General features: G+C 33.8%; 1 protein-coding gene across 2 annotated transcripts in view; it reads right to left on the bottom strand.

Moving 5' to 3' along the window:
• The window catches only part of AGTR1 (angiotensin II receptor type 1), a 45,561-nt gene that overhangs the window by 22,077 nt on the left and 3,462 nt on the right, over positions 1–20,022 (bottom strand). For both annotated transcript variants that reach the window (XM_039851639.1, XM_039851638.1), the window contains exon 2: positions 14,103–14,187. The gene's annotated coding sequence lies outside the window, so the exon portion shown is untranslated. The remainder of the gene's footprint in view (positions 1–14,102; positions 14,188–20,022) is intronic.

The raw sequence follows: 20,022 nt of genomic DNA, 5'->3' as shown, positions 1-20,022 counted from the left end.
CACCTTAGCTGAAAGCTGTTCTCTGGATTTGATTTTTGATCTTGCATCTTGTACTATTTGATTTTGAAAGAATTACTCAGCCTCATCCTCTTCTTTTGCCTATTTATAAAATGGAGATAATGATACAATGATCAATCAATGCAGTCCTATAGGAGAGAGCATGCCATAGTCTATAACATTAGGCACAGGAATGTCCGTCCGTACACTGAGAATAGACTTAAACAAAACAAAACAAAACAAAACAAAAAACAAAACAACACCCGAGTGGGATCAACCTCTCTCCTTGGCAGGAATCATTTGAACACTCTTCTGTTGCCCAAACAGGGATACCTGCCTTATTTGTTGCCCTCATTCCAACTAATGATCCTGCCTTTTACCTTGTGAACCTGCTGGAAAAGGGACTGTAAGCCAAAAGGCAACTTGTCTCTTCCCAGAACCCACAGGGCACGAACTAAGTTTACCTGAAACATTTTGTCAAAGCTACACTAGCACATGATTGTGGTACCATCAACAGAGTCTGTGATTTGCTGTTAAAAAAATAGATTTTTAAAAAATTTATACCTTATTTAAAATAATCATTTTCACTGAACTCTAGTGAAGCAGAATGCATAAAACTATTAATTGAGAACATCTGCCCACCATTATGAATACATGGAACTCGTTCAGCTTACAAACAGTACATTAACTTTTGAAAATAGTGATATTTTAAAAGATATCTTTCTGACATATTAAAATTCCATCTTACTAAAGTAGCAATCAGAGTGAGAAAATAATAAAATTGTATGGCTTTTTTATTGCATGTTTATTTAGACCAAACCAGTATGAGGCAGCTAGATTAATTACTTTTATACTGTTAAGTACTGTACAGTTAATTATTTCATCTAAGTTGTGTCTGAGCCAAACCTGTGAATTACTGTTCATGCAGGGCAATGATGATAATTTATGTACTCCCTCCATCTTATGGCTTGTTAATATATTATTTTTGATTTGAAACTAGATGTTAAAAGTTTGCAAGAGGCTTTTATAGACTACCCCATGACATAAGTTCCAAAATTATGTATTTCAAAATTAAAGTTGACAGCATGCTATGATAGGAAGTTATTTAGATGATGGCATTATAATAGATTTTGTCTGAAAAATATATTTTCCCATACTTTACTCTGATCTGTTGATCTTTATGGTCTCAGCTTGTGCTTTTTATTCTGTTTGATTTTACAATGTGGTTTTTCAACAGGCACAAAACCAGATTTTACCCACTCTTCCAATATGGCTAATCAGACATTTAATTGTGGGTACAAGTGCCCGATGACTTCAAGTGTGTAGAGGTACTCACAACCACCATGAACTCACCAAGATAAACAGATGACGCGGAACCATTTTTAAAACATAAGATGAACTTTACATAATTTGAATAAGTTTCTCAGTGATATTAATAGTGAAGTGAAAGAGAACTTGAAAAGCTTTATAAATTAAATTTAAAAGTTAAATTTTAAGAGATGCCATTAAAGTAAAAAAAAAAAAGGAAAAAATCTGTAAAAACAAGACGTATAATTAAAAAAATAAAGAGAAGTTAGAGTCTCCTTGCTATTCCCATGTGGTCCCTATATGAACCACATCAGCATCACCTGGGAGTCCACGAGCAAAGCAAGGCCAGGCCCCAACCCACACCTATTGAGTTAGGATCCACATTTCAGTAAGAGTCTCCTGGTGATTTGTATATGCATTCAAATTTGAGAAGTGCTAGAGGGACATTTAATAATCACTTAAGTTTGTACATGGATCCAATAGTTTGCCCCTCATGTAGACTGGAGAGCTGTGCCAATCACTGAGCCTGCTCCACTGGAGTGTGTCTACCCACAGGGAGACCTGGGGACAGGACAGGCAAGCTGTGGCTGTGTGAGTGACTCTTGCATTTTCATGGACAGTCCTTGGAGTCTAGAGGAAGAAGAGTCCCAAATGTGGCAAAACCGTGTACCAAAGAAAATAAAATCTATTTCACATAACACAAATGTTTGTCAGCACCACTCATATGATAAATGCATTGGATGTTAATCTGGGGAAACTCAATACAGATCCAGATTTCATGCTGGGACTTTGGTGGGAAGGTCCTTGCTTATTTTAGGAGAATTGGGGAGCATCAAAAAGCATGGGGAGTACTTCACTTTCCTTTGTAGCACATTTCTATCTTTTTTGGTTTGTACAAAATATATGAATTTTGCAATGTGAGTAATTTTAACTGCTTTTTTTTTTTTTAGCTTAAAATGCAGGCACTTGCCTCACAATTTCCTTTCCTTGCACAGGCTTTCAAACTGTTCAACCACTAGAGGTCTGTATTACCCATTTAAAAAAAATCAGACCCAACTGCCTGAGACTTTCAGCTCTCAATTTCAATCCCTATTTCTATATTTTAAGATTTAAAATCTTTTAAAGACATAATGCCAGGGAATAAAAATCACAACACTTTAGGAAATGAAGGAGAAAAACTAACAGGAACCCTTCCATTTAGAAGGGAACAAAGTCTCCACTGCTAGCTATTGCTAGTAGACAGCTGAGCATAATTTCATACTCTGAAATTTAGAAATCAACAGCCAGTCACAAATAAGAGGAACAAAACTTGTTTTCTGCAAAAGTTTTCCCCAGTGTATTTTAAGACTTCTGTGTTTTAACCTTAAAGTTTAAAGCATTCATTTTCCTTTTGCAACAAAAAAGTTAAATTAATTCTGTTACGTTCACTTAAAACATCGATTTTACAACTTTTATGAGTGTTTTTAAATAAAATTTTCTTTTATTGGTCATCCAAGATTTAATTAAAAATTAATGTTCCTTCAGGCTTTACAAGGCTCTGCTGAAATTTTATAAACTAATGCATGAGCCTGGGTTTGTCTGGTTAAAGCTATAATATAAAAATGATGAATGCTAATGATACCCACTGTAACTTGGGTCCCCTAAATTTTCATGATGTTCCATGTTCAGTCCTGAGATTTTCACTAGACTAGCCCATTTGGGTCTGCCCTCTGCCAGCAGCAGTGTAGGCTCTGAGCCCTCCAGAAATCTAAAAATGAGGTGTCCCATTTATAGGACACATGATTAATAATGGTGACAGAGCAGGACTTCTAAAATATCACACTCACAAATTCACATATTTAAATGGAATGGTTGAAAATATTACAGGTATAAAAGCTGTAATTTATTGAGTATGGCACCAGGGGTTTGGGATTCTGAAGCTAGATTTTCAGATTCTAATTATGCCTGCATTTGGAGTAAGTGGCTACATTTGTTGCCAGGCAAGGTGCAACACTAAGAGGCTCCCTTCTTTTGAACGGCATGATTGCATAATGTTCCTGGCCTGTAACGCCTCCAGAAACATAAGCAGGTCTAGTGTGGCTTCTTTCTCAGTCTGTCACTTTATTAAAACACAACAATTTGCAAGTGTTATTTAGTAGATCAGCTGGGTTCATTTCAAAGGCTAATATTTAACAGAACAGAAAATAACCTATCCCAATCCTTTAAAAAGTGCTTTCTATGTATTCATAGGCAAATTACCTAGTGTTTTATATAGATCTCAAATCTAGGATTCAATATAATTTTAGTAATGTCTTACTCTGCTTGTCTACATAATCTGAATGATCAATTCTATAGCAGAAGGAAACTAATTCACAGTGCAATAATTTGTACTACAGACCACATTACTTAAAGTAGTTAAGTTTTCATTTCCTGTTGCATTTCTGTGATGGCCGGTGGCATATGAATTAACAATTTTCTGACTGAAATGTGACAGAAAAATATCTGCTTTATCCAATCCTGAACATACCTTTCACAGCTCCTGACTCTTCTATTATTCAAAATAAGGCTAGCTTATAGTACTTGGATCCAATATCTATATAAACCTCTAATTAAATATTAAGTGTTCACATATATATATGTGTGTATATATAGGGGTGTGTGTGTATATATGTATATATACACACACACACCTATATGTATATATATAAATACTGATAGTGTAGCACTTAAAAACAGCAACAGGAAGCTCTCAGGCTATGAAGAATTTGATGGGTTACATCTGGGAGAGAAATAGTCACCACCAGGGTATTGGAGTCAGTCCTCAATTCTAGTTCTGGTCCTGGCATTGGTTAGCAATGTGGCCCTCTGGACTCAGTGTCTGTGAAAAAATGAAGCTACTAAAAGAACCTAGCCTGTAGGGTTTTGTTTTTGTTTTTTGTTTTGGTGGATTAAATAAGAAAATGGAGAAGTGACTGACCCAGTAAATGTCCGGTTAATAGATGTTTACAATTATTTTCTCTGATCCTTTGTCTACATTTATAAATAGTAATGCAATACAATGACAATAATCATAGTTACCTCTAAGTGTTATTTTGAGAAGTAAATAAGATAATGTGCATGAAACAGTACTTGGTACTAGTTGCTTCCCAAACTTGTCTCCCAAAGTTTTTACCCATAAAATTAGACCAAAAGTTGAGAGAGAGTTTCAAGGATGATTCATTCCTGGATTTGAGATTTTTTTCTTTTTACTTTTTTTTTGAGTGAGACTATTTCCCTTCTAGATTACTTTAAGTCTCACCTATTTCTTTCTGATCTGGATGATGATTTAAATTTGTGACTCTACTAGATTAAGATAAAATATTGCATTGATATGAGTCAACTAGAGACAGAAATTATTTTCAAGGTAGTTAAAAAACTGAAGTTAAAAATCTGTTCAACCTCAGGAAATTGAAAGAAATAAAATGGTTGTGCTTAAAATGCTATTTTCAACTCTTTCATTACTCCACGCCTAGCAATTGAAGAAGTTTGTTTTCTCTAAAATGCTATATAATATCTCTTTTCGGGAGAAATTTCTGTGGAAGATTTGAAGGAAGCTGTGACTAACTTTTTATTAGGGACAGAATACTGATTCAATTTCAGGCATTATGTTAACTTGTCTTCTCAATATTACTAGGATTTAGTGATAGAATTGCTGTATTTTGCAACAGGCACTAAAGAGAACAAAGACCAGCTACCGACATATAACTGAAAAGGTTTTACTCAGAGGAAAAGGACTAGACTTGGCAGTTTGGCCTTGATGCTGCAATTTCCAAGGACACCCTAGAGTTACATGCTTCCTGAAATTAGAGGCACTTGCCTGGACAGAATTCTGCATAAATTCAAACCAGCTTTCATGTTTTTGTGTAAGAAAAGGAAAACCTCTCATTTAAAGTTATCTATTATTATATATTCTCAAAATGTTCTAGCTCCTTGCAAGGCTGATTTTATAGGATATCAGTGATATGAGGGGTACTGGGAAATAAGTTCCTGTATAGTTATAAATAAATAACTGTTTGTATCATTAACTAGCCCTAGGACCTAGAATTATGCCAATTCTTTTGGGTCTTATTTCAATTTAAAAGCTAGCCACTGGAAGTTAAGGACAGAACCCCATGTCTTTCTGTCAATCCAGTGCAACCCTGTTTCCTTATATCACCATAACTTTGGAAATCAAATCATTATTTCCACTTCCAAGTACTTATCCTAAAACTCTTGACACGTGCAGAAGAAATGTACAAAGTGTTTACTATAGCATTGTTAACCAACAATTAAGTATTGTTTTTCTAGAATAAAGGAAGTTGCATTTTTTTTTCTGATTCTGTTCATGATCACTTCTCATTTCTTACTCTTGAAGAAGTCTCCAATGGAGTTTAACTGTAAGGCAGTTAAAGAAACTGTATAATTTCAAGGAAGCATGACATCACAGATACTTGTCTTTTCTTTGGTCATCTGTAAGAAATAGTACTAAGGCATTTGCCTAAGCTGGTGGGAAAGAAGATAAAGAATCAAATTATCGGCGAGAAACTATTAGTCTTCATTTTCTTGTTTGCAATCCACAAATACAAATTGTTAAATGTGCCTGCTTCTTAATCCTTATTAGGAAATCTTGAAGACTAACAAGAAAGGAAAAACATGGGGATTAGGAGAAAACACCACCACCAAAAAATAACACAAAGTCAGGATTGTTCCTTCTCACTCAGACTATCTTACATGTTTAGAATTCATTAAATTTGAAATTTTCCATTAAATAATATTATTCCTAGTTACACGTAGATGGATGCCACATATACAATGCAAACTCTATCTTTTTGTTTAGAATTTTCTTTTTATTGGACTTGAAGATAAAAATTTTTAAATGGAATAACCAGTATATGAAACCATTTCACAGCCGATGGATCCCTAGGGCTCATTAACTCATTTATCTGTCTAAGAATAAGAATTATTATTTAAAAAAATCTAATGGCACTGTTGTGCACCCCTCTCTATTACTTGAGAGTTTTATTTTAAGGCCCAGAGACATGGGATTACAGGTCAGTGATAGGCAGCGTTTTTGAACTATACCAAATCAGTTGGGTATCCAGGCGGAGCTGACATCAAATGCAGGTTTCTAATAATTAGAGCCTGAATTACAGTCAGAACCACCCATTGGGAATTGAATAATAGACATGACTTGTAAAAATATCCAATTTTAGAAACATTTCACTATATTTCAAAGCATTTTAAGTCTTTAAACCATTTAAGTTTTAAAATTTCCATTTGTTTCCTCCTCTTCAGGCATCCATTCTAAATGCCTCTAGTTTTTACCTGCTAGTTTATCGTACCTTTCAATACTTGATCACTCTTTTTTATCCATTCTTTTGTGGTTTCTAAGGATACTGGCCTAATTGCTGTGCCTTGAATATGCTGACACAATACTGTCTCAAGGCCTTTGCCTTTACTCTGCTCTTTCCCCCTAGAGCAATCTTCCCACAGAGAGCCATAGAGTTCCTTCCTTTTTACTAAGGAAGCTTCCTTTAATCGCTCTATCAAAACTGCATCTTCCCCCTCACTACTTCCATGTTCTATTCCGATTCTCCTTGTCATGCAATACAATGTATATTTTATAGATTGTTTCTCTCTCTACATGGGCTAGAATGTAAGTTCTGTGAGGCCAGGTGTTTTGTCCGCTTTATTCACACTTTGTCCTTAGTGCTGAGAACAGTGGCTGGCATATAGATGTCCAACAAAAATACTTATTGAATGAATCACAGCAGAATCTGTTGCAAACTGCGGCTCTAAGTAGGAATAACTTGTATTTAATTTAATTCTCATTCAAAAGGATTCTTACTGTCATGACATATTTTTGATATTCCTATTTTAGAGTAAGAGAAAAGAAACTTTAGGTTTATCCCTCACCCTTTCAATAATAAACTTCTAGGTTATGATAATTTGGGCAGTTAAATAAATGTATGAAGCACCCAATATAAGGCATTAGGGAGTGCAGGAGTCTGTGATAAATAGAAGAGTTCATATACAACCCTAAAGTCATTCAGATCTGAAAATGAAATTTAAAACACAGGCCTATCTGAAGAAAATCTGTCTACCTGTGGCAATTTGTGGCCAATTAGACATTTCCTAAGTCACACTCTTCTTTCTACCTCTTTTCAACTATATACACACTTGGGCATGTGCCTAACTCTACATCAGACAGAAATACTCAACTGATCAAATCTAATTACATTTGGTTTCCAACTAAATTGTGAGAGATATAGCTCCTCGGGTCCTCTGCATCTGATTATTGCAAACTTAATTGATTGCGACATTTCATTAATAAAGTTAACTAAAACTAATTATACATATTGAATAAAAGTTTCCTATAAAATGAATTATTCTATTTAGCTTAAGCATTCTTAATTGTTAGAATGAATTGCTGAGGAGGATTGCAGAATTACTTTCTCTTGGGATGTTTAGCAATGTGTGTGTGTGTGTGTGTGTGTGTGTGTGTGTGTATGTTTTCAACCGATAAGAATTGATGGATGGTGATACCATAAAAACTAAAAAAAATAAAAAAAATTGATTAAATATTCAAGTTTAAAGATACTAAAACATCCTCCTAAGAAGATAGATAGAAATCACAAAATTGGTTACATAGATGTCTATTAAACTGGTCATATATATTAAGGAAGCTAAAATAAATTTTTAAATTTGACAATTATTGTTTTAGTTATAGTATAACTTTTCTTTCACTTAATTGGTGCATGTTGTATTTCTCACTCTTTAATTCAGATGGTCTGTTTTATTTAATTTATTTATCTAATTAAATCTAAGTTCTAGCAGAAATTTGGGGGTTGGCTACTACTATTTCAGTTGGTCCAAAACCAAGCTGATGCACTGTGGTCCAGGACTTCTCATAGGGCCATTTCCAATGTTCCCTTGTTTGATTGTGTATAAACATGCTCTATGTAAAATGAAGACTGGCATTCATTAATGGTTTAGAGTTGAATAATATATGGCTAGCTCATTGGTGTTACAGATATCACATGAGAAGCTGTTTTCATCCATGATTCAAATTTGCATGGCTTTCGCACTGCTAAAGCAAGTTGGACTTCTTGCTTTGCACTGTTAAGGAAGAAACACAGTTGCTTTATCCTCCTGCTCTGTACACTGACTGCTCTAGAGAGACCAGGAGGCAGGGAAACACCCACCTTATTCTTCTTCTTTGATTTGGAAGCATCACTGAGATGCCAAAGTTCGGGCTCCATCCAGGTCAAGACACTGCCTTTCTTTATGCACTGCCTGGTTTTATTTACAGCATCTCTGTTTGCTTTCTATAGTGGCCCATGCTGTGTGTAGAAGCCTTTTGGCTTTGCCTGGATGAGAGGAGGAGGAAGGCTGCTCCTGACTGGATTTTGGATGTGTGGTCTGACATTGTTCCTGTTGTCCCAGGCCTTCTCGGTGTCTAGCATTTGTTTAAATTCTGGAAAGGTGCCAAAGTCCTAGTTCCAGATAACTGGTTACCTTCTGCCAGGTATGCACTGTATTATTACATTTCTAAGATATCTTAGACCTTTCTGGAATTTAAAATATTACTCTCAAACATCTAAATCTTCTTAAAAGTCTTAAAAGGAATAACTAGTTGAAGGGGGAGGATGACAACATTTTCGGTACTAGTCAAAAGCTCTTCCTGCCAACGAAACAGAGCTTCTAAATTTAGAGGCTAATTCTCTGAGCTCCATTAATTATTAAAAATATTAATAGTAATATAATTTAGTTTCCTATACAGTCAGTTATGTGCTAAGCCTATCTACCTATATTATTCAAGTCTAGAGACAATGTTTCTATAGATAAACTGTGTGAATAATAGTTATTTGGTGTAAACTATAATAAAGCTATACTTTTTATTGAAAAAACACCCCACAAATGGCTTTTTATTTTGCCTCTTTTCATTGGTAAAACACTAGGATTTCTAATTGACAATTCCAAATTTGGTCCAAACATCTATTACTTATGATTTCATTAAAAGTGATACTATTAAATGTGTAAAGGAAATATTGGCTGGATATTTATATGCCTTTCTCACAGCTAGTTATATAGCTATTTCAAATTCTTGATGCTTCAATGACTCAAAGGCAAATTTGTTTTTAATTTTTGCTTTGTGTAACACACAACTATTAGTCCAGGAGCCAAATGTAATTGAATTACCAGGTATAAGTGACTGAAAAGTAACTGAGCCTGATGTTTTAATAATGAGATTATATTAGTGGAAAAATGGTGACTAAGAACTTTAAGAATATACTATAATAAGGGGTGATTATGTTAATTAAAATTAAATACTACTGTTATCTGTGACATATATAATTTGAAAATAAAAACAGAGACTTCTAATGTCTTGCACATTTTCATAAAAAAAGAAAAGAAGAAATAAATGGTCTAACATTTATTTTGCTTCTCTCCCCAGTTGCCTAAAAAAACATAAATCAGCTTTGATCATGACAATCGAGACATATCTATCATTGTAGAAAGAATAAAATCTTACAGAATATCAAGAGTAAGGAAGAAATATGGGCCTTTAAAAGTGATCTTACATCTTTTCTAGTTTTTCTTACTCAGAGTTATCAATGATGAAGATAAAAAAAGTCAACAGCCATATATTAGCTTAATATAACTGTGTGTACCTCTTTTCACAATTTTAAAGAAAACAAGAACCTCTGACTTTAGAAAAATACATAAAATACTTAAAAAATTTTTAAAAGTCAGATTTATTGAAGTATAATTTATACACAGTAAAATTCACCCTTTCAAGATATACAGTTTGATAGGTTTTTACAAAGGTATCCAGTTATGTAATGACCACTACAGTTAATATATCGAATATTTTCATCACCCCCCAAATTCCCTTGCAGTCTGTCCCCTCCTCCCAACACCAGTCCTTCACAGTCATTGATTGATTTCTGTCTCAATAGTTTCGCCTTTTCCAGAAGGTCATGTAAATAGAATCACACAGTATATTGCATTTTCTGTCTGCTTCTTTCTCTTAGTGTTATCCTAGTTTGCTCCTTTTCATTGCCTAGTGGTAGTTTATCGTATGGATAGAGCACAATTTCTTTTTCCATTTCTCTGTTGGTGGCTGTTTGGATTGTTTTCAGTTTTTGGTGCTTATGAATGAAGCTGTTAAAAACATTCATGCTCAGGTCTTTGTGTGGACATATATTTTCGTTTCCTAGGTAAATACTTACAAGAAGGTAGGTGAATTGTTAAGCATTTATTTAAGTTTTTAAGAAATTGCCTGTTTACCAACATGGCTATACCTGACAAAGGCATCTAAGACGTTAAAATAATTATACCAAAATGTATGCAGATGAAGGAACCTGATTCTCATTCAGTGCAGATTTATTTTTATTTTATATCTAGTTTTAACAGGTTTGGTTAGCAGATTTTTAAAAGCCTACTGTGGATTAGAAACAGTAAACTAGAGGGCCTTAGGGATAGGCTGTTACCAACTGGAAGCAGCCCAAAATGATATTCACTAATATGACTATAATTATTGATTAAAAAAAGGCAGGAATTTACAGGACTGAAATTCTTCTATCTGATAAGTTCTATCTGACAAGTTCCAAAACATTTCTGCATATTAGAATCATCTGGGAATCTTTTAAAAATTTCAGAGCCCAGGCTGTACCTCAAATGAATAAATCACAAATCTAGGGTAGAACACAGAACATCAGTATTTTTTGAAGCTCCTTAGATGATCAGTGTGTAAACCAGTTTGGAACCACCTGCTAGGAGCATAACATAATGAAGTGGAAAGAGCATGGACTTAGAGCTGGGAGACTTGGAATGGCCCTCATGGCTCTGGGCAAGCCTCTGCCTTCATGGCTTCAGTGGTGTCTTCTCTATAATCTGAAGTTCCAGGTAGGTGAACTCCAAGATGATTCTGCATTAAAATTAGATGGTTCTAGATATAATTAGACTGATGATAGTCATGCTTAGGAGACTCCATTTCCCAAGGAATGGCTCTATGCTGAATGTGTTTCAGGCATCTCTAGAAAAATATTTTGTTCACACGATGACATTTTTGTTCTGTGTATTTAGATATAACTGCTTTCTCTTAAATGATATCGCTGTATGTTTCTAAAAACAGTTCAAGCATATGGAGTTTTTTGATTAGTGAAGGTGACACTTTTTGATAAGCCTGATTAAAAAAAACATTCAGCGCTTTTCAAAAAGAATTCTTTGTATAGCAGTTGTGAAACTTAGTTATTCAGTTGGTCAAAAGAGCTAAGGTATTGGGGTTATATTTTCAAAATGTTGCTCCATTTTCCAAATGTATAGGAAGTTTGGCCCCTTCGAGGATGTTCAAAGCTGAGCAGATTCCACATGGGCCACAGTGTTTTTTATGTGCTCATCTCAGTGCACCAATATACGTAATATGATGCTGCTGTTACTGACTGGGTTGAGAGAGTATTTGATATTGAAAACCTATAGGTGTCATTTCATAAAATATTTAATTCCATATATTTTAATATGAAAATAAATGGTAAAAAGAAAAGAAAAAGAGGCCTGTGAGAACTACATATCAGATAACCTACAACTGAGGAAATTGAAATTTAAAAATAATTTAAAATTTCCAAACAAGTTTAAGAGAGCATATGACTTTCTTACCAATACACATCTGCTGCTTATTAAATTTGTTTATAGCAATGCTGTCCAACAGAACTTTCTGTGATAGAAGTGTTCTATATCTATGCTGTCCAATACAGTAGCCAGTAACTACGTGTGTCTATTGAGCACTTGAAATGTGGCTAGTACAACTGAGGAACTGAAGTTTTAATTTTATTTAACTATAATTCATATCTAAATTTAAATAGCCGCATGTAGCAAATAGCAACCATATTGGACAGCACAAGTCTACAGATGTTAAGCCACTGAATATGGTCTTTATTTTCTTTTAATATCCTAATCAGGCTTTCTTAATTTCATAAGTAGATTTCAACCTAAAATCTTTTGATCCTATAAAACAAGATCTGAAATGCTGTTTACACATTACTGGCTAAATCAAAAAGAGATCAGAGTTGTATAGTTGTTAAGTTGGGTAAAAGGAATATTACAAAGTTCAGAAGGTCCTTCTGAAAACTCTTTTAGTATTCCTCACATTGGGAAGGAGCCTTGGAAATTACTTTATAGGAAACCAAACGCAAAGTCTCTAGTTAGTGGCAGAATTGGTATAGCATCAGTTCTTTAACAAACATCAATTCTTAAAAAACAAAAACAAAAACAAAAACTTAGAGTTATGCATGTTTTGCTTATTCATCTGAAACTTAAAAGTTTGAAAAGTTTAGTTTTACAAAATGTTTTCTTCAGTGTTTTACTATTTGTAAGCAAAATGTCATAATTATTTTGCAAGTTTTGCTACAAACGTGTGAACGTTAGTCAGAAATGAGGGCTTCCAAAATGTAGGAAAAGGGCAGCTAGTCCAAGAATCATTACTGGCAGGAAGCCCTGGAATTACTGTTCTGCTTCTTCCACTGTTAGGCTGGTGGGGTATTACCGATAAAGAGCGCCTCCTAGGATATAAAAATGTGCTCTTAGGATATAAAAATAAAGCTTCCTGTCATAGTGTTTTCTTAACTAGAACATATATTTTAGTGTACTTTTTCCAGAGCTGGATTTTTGCTGAAAACATGCACAGTCCAGCTTCCTAGACTTAACTACACCAAAAAAAAAAAAAAAAAAAGAAAAGAAAACCTTTAATGATTTCCAGTTATAGAACTCCATGGAATGTTACTATTTTTGCCTACAAGATTAAAGTAGTTTCCTAACACCACCATGGAGTGCCTTTCATCAGGAGTTTTCTACTTCCCAGTTGAGCAAATAATAGTCACCTCAACATCTGTCTACCCACCCACCACCTATCCTACCTTCTTCTTTGATAAAATGAAGACATATTCAGAAGTGGACAAGCTACTCTTTTCATTCTCCCCGAAGGGGTTAAGGATTGTCTCCCCTGTTAATTTGAGAAGCTAAGGGCTCATTCTCTGAGCTGAGTTTTTTTTTTCAGGAAAAAAAAAAAAAAACCTTGCTAGCTGGGAAAATCCAGGAGTCCTTTTATGAAAAATAGCATAGAAACCCACGTGACAGGAGTTGGGTGGACAGAGCAGTGACCGGCTGCCATTCCAGGTTCTGAGTGTAATGCCTTGCTATGTGACTCCACAGGACTCATGCCTACCAGGGGCCTAGACTGCATGGGGATGAAAGGGTACCTCTATCTCCAATTTCATAATGCCATTTTTCCTATATCTCATTGGAGTAAGAATAAGACTGAGACATTTGAGTTTTCAGAAGGTGAGCAGGTCAAGTTTTAAGATTTATGTGCTTCTGGAAGTAAGTGCTGGGGCATCACAAAGGCCAAAGCTCCCATTTCATGGCTGATGAGAGAGTGCAATCACTTCCCTCCTGGCTCTCCTAAAGGCCTGTGCTGTACAGAATGGAGAGCGCTGCTGTGAGCAATCACCCACGCCACAAGGAGACCCTTGTCACAAGGGATTGCAAATTTCTCACATGGTTTAGTATTAAAACATGAATATCGGTAATTCTGACTCTGTTTACATTTAAAACTATATAAATACATATGTGTTCTTAAGCTATATATTGGAAGGGATGGGATAAGACTGGAATTTTCTTTTTTGCTCTCTGTTTCTGTCACTAGACAACGGTATGTGTGGCTTCTTGTGCTACCTGCGCTGTTGACACATTACAGAAAACTACTGACAGATATAATGCTCTAGGTGTAAGACATTTACCTGGATGCAGACCTTCTAGGATGGCTTCAGTGACTTATTCAGACAAGAACACTGCCATTTTAGATCAATGTGTCATGTACCAGATCTGGAAAGAAAAAAAGATTAGTGTGATTCACTAAATATGGTCAGATTTTTATTTTTTTAATTTACAGAAGAAGCATTAAGACTATATCTTATGAATGTTTTTAAAGAGGGGATGAAATCATCTGGTCCCCATCAGGGACATATTTTTCCTTATGCAGTGTTAGGTTGCACTAAACGGCTCTGTCATGAGATCGCATCCTCTTCTCGCTTACTGTCAATATCTTCCCCCACACCGCCATCCATACACACTAGAGAAGGAGAAAAAGAACGTTTTGGGGTAAAACAGTGCAATTTTATTCTAAGACACTTCTGTAGACATAATTACTAAATATTATAAATTATATATTTACTTGTGAATCTATAGTTAAACTTTAATAAATGATTATTTTTAATATAAAGCTTAGACAAGTGTTATTGAACCATAATTTTTAAAATATAATTTTAAAAGATCTTTTTCTGTTTTTATATTTCACAGCTGTAATATATGCATATGACATAAATGTCAAATTACAGATGAGTATAATATAAAAGTACATGTCTCCTAGCCCTCTCTAATTGTCTCTCTGGATCCATTTCCCAGAGATACTTCACACTAATAATTTCTTATGTATCCTTCTAGGACTTTAAAAAATGTATTTACATGTATATAAATGTGTATATACACATCTTTTTCATTTTATACATATTATTCTACTCTTTGCTTTTTTTTTTAACATAATACTATGGCTAGCAGAACTTTTTTCATCAGTATATGTAAATCTACTTCATTTGTTTTTGGTATACAGTATTATATTCATTGCACTAATACATGATAACTTATTTAACCAGTCCACTATTAATGGGCCTTAATGTTTTTTTTTCAGTTTCCCTTTTTGACTGCTTAAAAAAAATGCCTCAAGGATCACATTTATACATATGCATTTATGTACTTATATGAATATATCAGTAGAATAAGTTCCAAACATAATTATTGAAGCAAATTGTTTGCACACTCTAAGTTTTTGAAAGATACTTACAAAACGTCCTTTATAAAAGTTACGCCAATTTATGATACCAAAAATCTAGCTTTTATCAAATCTTATTTCCTGTTGGATAAGTAAAAAGTATGTATTTGTTTTGATTTGCATTTCTTTAGTTATGAATGAGATTGAGCTTCTTTTTGCTTATTTTATGTATTCTACTTGTTTGGCCAGTCATGGCCTTTGCTCATTTTAAAATTTTGTTGTTCACGGTTTCCCTTTTAAAGAGCTCATGTTATTATATTAAAGTAGCTGGCATTTTACATGTAATATTTGGCAAATAGCTTTCCAAAGTTACTGTTTATCTTTTTTTTTTTATGGTGTTTTTTACTATACAGCCTTTTTTGTATGTGTGTTATTATAGTGATGGTGTGTAGTAGTAGTAGTAGTATTGGTATTGTGTATGTACTATATACATTGGTGAATTTGGCCATATGCATATATACTACCTATACTACTATATATATATACTCCTATAACTTCTTCTCTTCTTTATATGTATCTTCTTATATGTCTTTAAAAACCTAAATCTATAAACATTGATGAATTTGGCCATATACATATATAAACGCTTACTTATCTACATATATATATATGTATGTATATGGCCAAATTCATCAATGTTTATGGATTTAGGTTTTTTTAAAAGAATTTTTTTAAGATGAAGAGTTAATCAGGAAGATTGTATGCAGAGTACTTTATTAAAACAACAATGTACATCAACTTTATTAAAGCATTATTGTATAAAGGAATTTTGGCATTAGAAGGATCTATTTTTATATCTATTTTTTTGGTGATTTTTTTGTTATAGCACAAGAAGTTTCCCACAAGATGATTTCTCCTATAAAATATCACTATGGTGTGAATTCAGTGGACTCTTGTAAGGCTCTAACATACCTTGGGGGCGGGGGGTGGAATTAGACATAGGGTCAGATTTGCCGATGTCGTTCTCCAGAGAGTTAACAACGATTGTTTAAGATCTAAAATCTAGACTTGGTTAGAAGGAAAGTAATAGAATTTCCGAGACAAACAGAAAATGAGAAGTATAAAAGTAATAGAGGTTCACAATTGGATATTCTGAAAGCACATTTAAAAAAAAAAAAAGGAAAAAAAGTACTTTTGATCTTAGCCTTGATCTTAATAATCCTCAAAAGCTTTTAAGATTTGTTACATATTTTTCCTAGTCTTTGTTATCTGTTCTACAAATATGTAGGCATTTAAAAATATTTCAGTGATTTTACTCACAAATTAGTTCTAATATACCTAAATTATTTTTATTAGAATATCAATGACCCAAGTAATACCTTAAGGGCACCTTGACAAGAATCTTCCAAATACATACACACACAGTGGATCACACTCATGATTTATTTTTTATACATTGCTTTATTCACTTGTGATTACCTTTTCTTGTCATTAAATATTTTAAATATATTATATATTAAATATATGTTTATATAAATATATTACGGCCATATAATGTTCTCTCATATGGTTTAACCTAATGGGAATTTAAAAGAATAGGAATAGATTTGTGATTCTCTCAAAAATCCATTCTGTTAACTTAGTAGATCAAATGCCAGAGCACATTTAAGAAATCATTATGTAGCAGTCACATCAGATTCTTTTCCATTCCTGATAAAGTGGCAGCAATTAATTGTGTGAAGGTTAAGGGCTGAGTATAATGTGTTTTATATGAAGTGACATCATTTGATTGGAAAGAGAGATTATTAAAGCAGCGTTAATGGAACATTCTTGTTTTAGGGGCATATCACATAGATTTAGAAACTTGTAAAATGCATTGAATTGGATAACGAGAAGAGCTTGGGTCCAAAAGTAAAGTACATGTGATGCTAAGATTGTAAATGTTGAAGGTTACTAGAAGAAATGCTGTGACATTGTTTTCAATTTATTTAGAAAAATACCTGGTGCATATTATATTCAGCCATAGTCACAAATATTAGGGCTTAGTGAGACCTCCAGGACTCTAAAGGGTCATAGAGGATTATTGATATTTTATGATTTATTATAACTAAGGAACACTGCCTGTTATATGAAGGATATCTCTTAGACACTCCTTTCCCTTGATTTTAGCTTAACCAGTAACTTATAAATTAGGTGATATACTGCTAGTGCTGCCTGTATATCTAAAGTTCTAGATCCAAGCGCTTGGTGAAATTCTGTCTCAGTCCCGGTGACACACTTCTCCTCTCAAATATGATCACAAGAAACCCAGACTGACTCGCCTCAATTTTTTGAGCAACATCAGTGAGCCCCTGTCAAAATAACAGTTGGTTGAGTCCAAATGGCAGCTGTCAGAGAATCTACATACACTGGGGAAAGTCATTCGGACACTAAATCATTTGTGGAGCCATTGTCTTAAAATAAGTTACCACTTGCTTGCAGATTGACTAGTTAGTAACTATATCCAACTACAATTTTATAAACCATTGCTTGTAGATAAGTAAGTGTTTATATTAAAAGCTAAAAGAGTGGTATGTAATTGGAGTTGGAATGCTGAACAATTCATGAATGTAGGAAATGACTTGTTCGATTCACAAGAGAAATTTAATTTTATACTGTCAGAACACAAAAAAGGTAAAAACAGAAAATTTTAGTTGTTATGGGAAAAAAATAGAGATATAGAATCTTAAGTTTTAAATAATGGGCTGTCAGTTTTAGTATTTATTTCCCAACTAAAGAAAGAATTTCTAGAATTCTTCATTGTTGTACTTAAAGGTAAGATGACAGGCAAATGTTATAACTAAAATGGAGATCTTGTTTTTTTCCATGAGGGAAAGAGAACTTAATTTCAAATTATAACTTTAAATAAATTCTCAAATGATTAGTTGGCTTTGAAAAGCAGGCAGCCTAGTGTAGAGCAGTGTGGGCTGGCAACTAAGAAAACAGGAATCAGAATTTCTGTGTTTAAATCTTGACTCCACCAGTTACTACATTTGGATGAGCTACTTATCTCGTATCCCAATTTACAAAGTGAGGATAGAGCAGTGACTATTTCATAGAGATGTGAGGATTAAATAAAACATGTTTAAAGGCTGAACGTCGTGTTTGGTACATTATATGTGCTGTTAGTTTTATTTTAAATATTTATTAAAAAAATAACTTCTAGGTAATCATTCGAACAAGGCATAGGTTGTGCTTCTCCAATGTCATGTTTGGTACATTATATGTGCTGTTAGTTTTATTTTAAATATTTATTAAAAAAATAACTTCTAGGTAATCATTCGAACAAGGCATAGGTTGTGCATTAGAATACCTGGGGATATTGTTGAAATGCAGATTCTTATTCCATGGGTCGAGGTCAAGTCTGAGATTCTGCATTTTTAATAAGCCCCTAGTGATGTCCATGGTGCTGGTCTGTGGACCTTGATACCTGAGGTAATTGTGGATGGTTGTTCCTAATTTGTGATACAGCAGTTCTCAATAGAGGAAATGGGGGAAGGGGCAGGAAGGAGAGTGCAGACAGTATGTATAGATTTAAAATGCTCCCCAGCTGATTGTAATATCTTTGCCTTGCTTGTTCTTTAACACTTTAAGAAACACTGACTTTCTATTTCAACCATTTATTCTTTTTCATTTCTCTTTTTCTTACTCTTCCCTCTACTTGCTCCTTGCCATTACAGTTTTAGACTAAAAGTGATATGTAGTTCTCCAATTAATAAAACTAAAGCATCAATTTTAAGTCACTGTATTAGAACAGGATAATATATTTAAATGAGATTAGAAAAAGTGGTTTTTAAAATTTCTCTTGTAAAATACAGGGATCTGAAAATATTTACCATTTCCAATAGCTTTAGCAGAAAACAAAACAAAACAAAAAAACAACAAACAGGCAAGCAAGTGACTTGTGGACCATTTGGTAATAGACTACAAGGATGAATGGGATGTGGTCCATACTATCAAAGGAGTTATAAACCCACAAGGAGGGGAAAGGTGTGGTGGTTATCATGGAAGTGGCCGGAGTTAAACAATGTGACCACATTAGACATTCCCCTGGTCTGATAGCGGACAGAAGAAGAGTTGTTTTTAAATGGCTTCCCATCCCAGTGGCATTGAGATGATTAAAGAGACCCATATCTAAATATGTACTTAGCTTGACCAACATCGCTCTAGGACAAAGATCATTTTTCTACCTCCGTGTGTCCTCAGGGCTTAATATCACTCAGACCTATAGGGTACATTTCATTCTTCATTTTCCAAGGTAGAAAAGAGGAGCTTGGATTAATAAAAAATAGAAAATATCTAAAGAAAACTTAGAGAGCAAATTAGTAATTGTAAACTCTTTGTGTACGAATGTGTAATTCTCCAATATTCTTACTTTGAAGTTAACCGTTCAAAGTGCTTCAATCCATTGCTCTAAGTCTTTAGCATCATTTGGTAAAGAATGAAGCAGCTCATATATTTATAAAATAAACAGAAAATCACATAAGAGTTGATTCAAACTGAGTAATTATCAATTCTATGATTTAAAATGTTAAAGACATCTAGAATTGGAACTTGGCAGAATCAGATTATGAAAAATAAAGCACTCCTATTTCTTACTCATTTTCAAAACTTGTAAATGTTAGAAAGTTAAATGTGAGACTAACAACCCAATTTAAAGTATTCTTCGGTATAAGAAACTCTAACAATAACTGGCAGACTCTAGACATTTATTTCTACTGAAGACATTTAAACAATGCGCTTATTTTAAGAACCAAACAAACAAAATAAAAACAAACTCTTCTAAATTGTGCTATAAGAATAATGTAAAATAATAGAGTCATAAAATATTTACAGTATGTACTGAATTCTTT

This window comes from Pteropus medius, unplaced genomic scaffold (genome assembly GCF_902729225.1).
Source record: "Pteropus medius unplaced genomic scaffold, Ma_sr-lr_union100, whole genome shotgun sequence".
Lineage (NCBI taxonomy): Eukaryota > Metazoa > Chordata > Mammalia > Chiroptera > Pteropodidae > Pteropus > Pteropus medius.
This window is presented reverse-complemented; position numbering and strand designations above follow the sequence as displayed.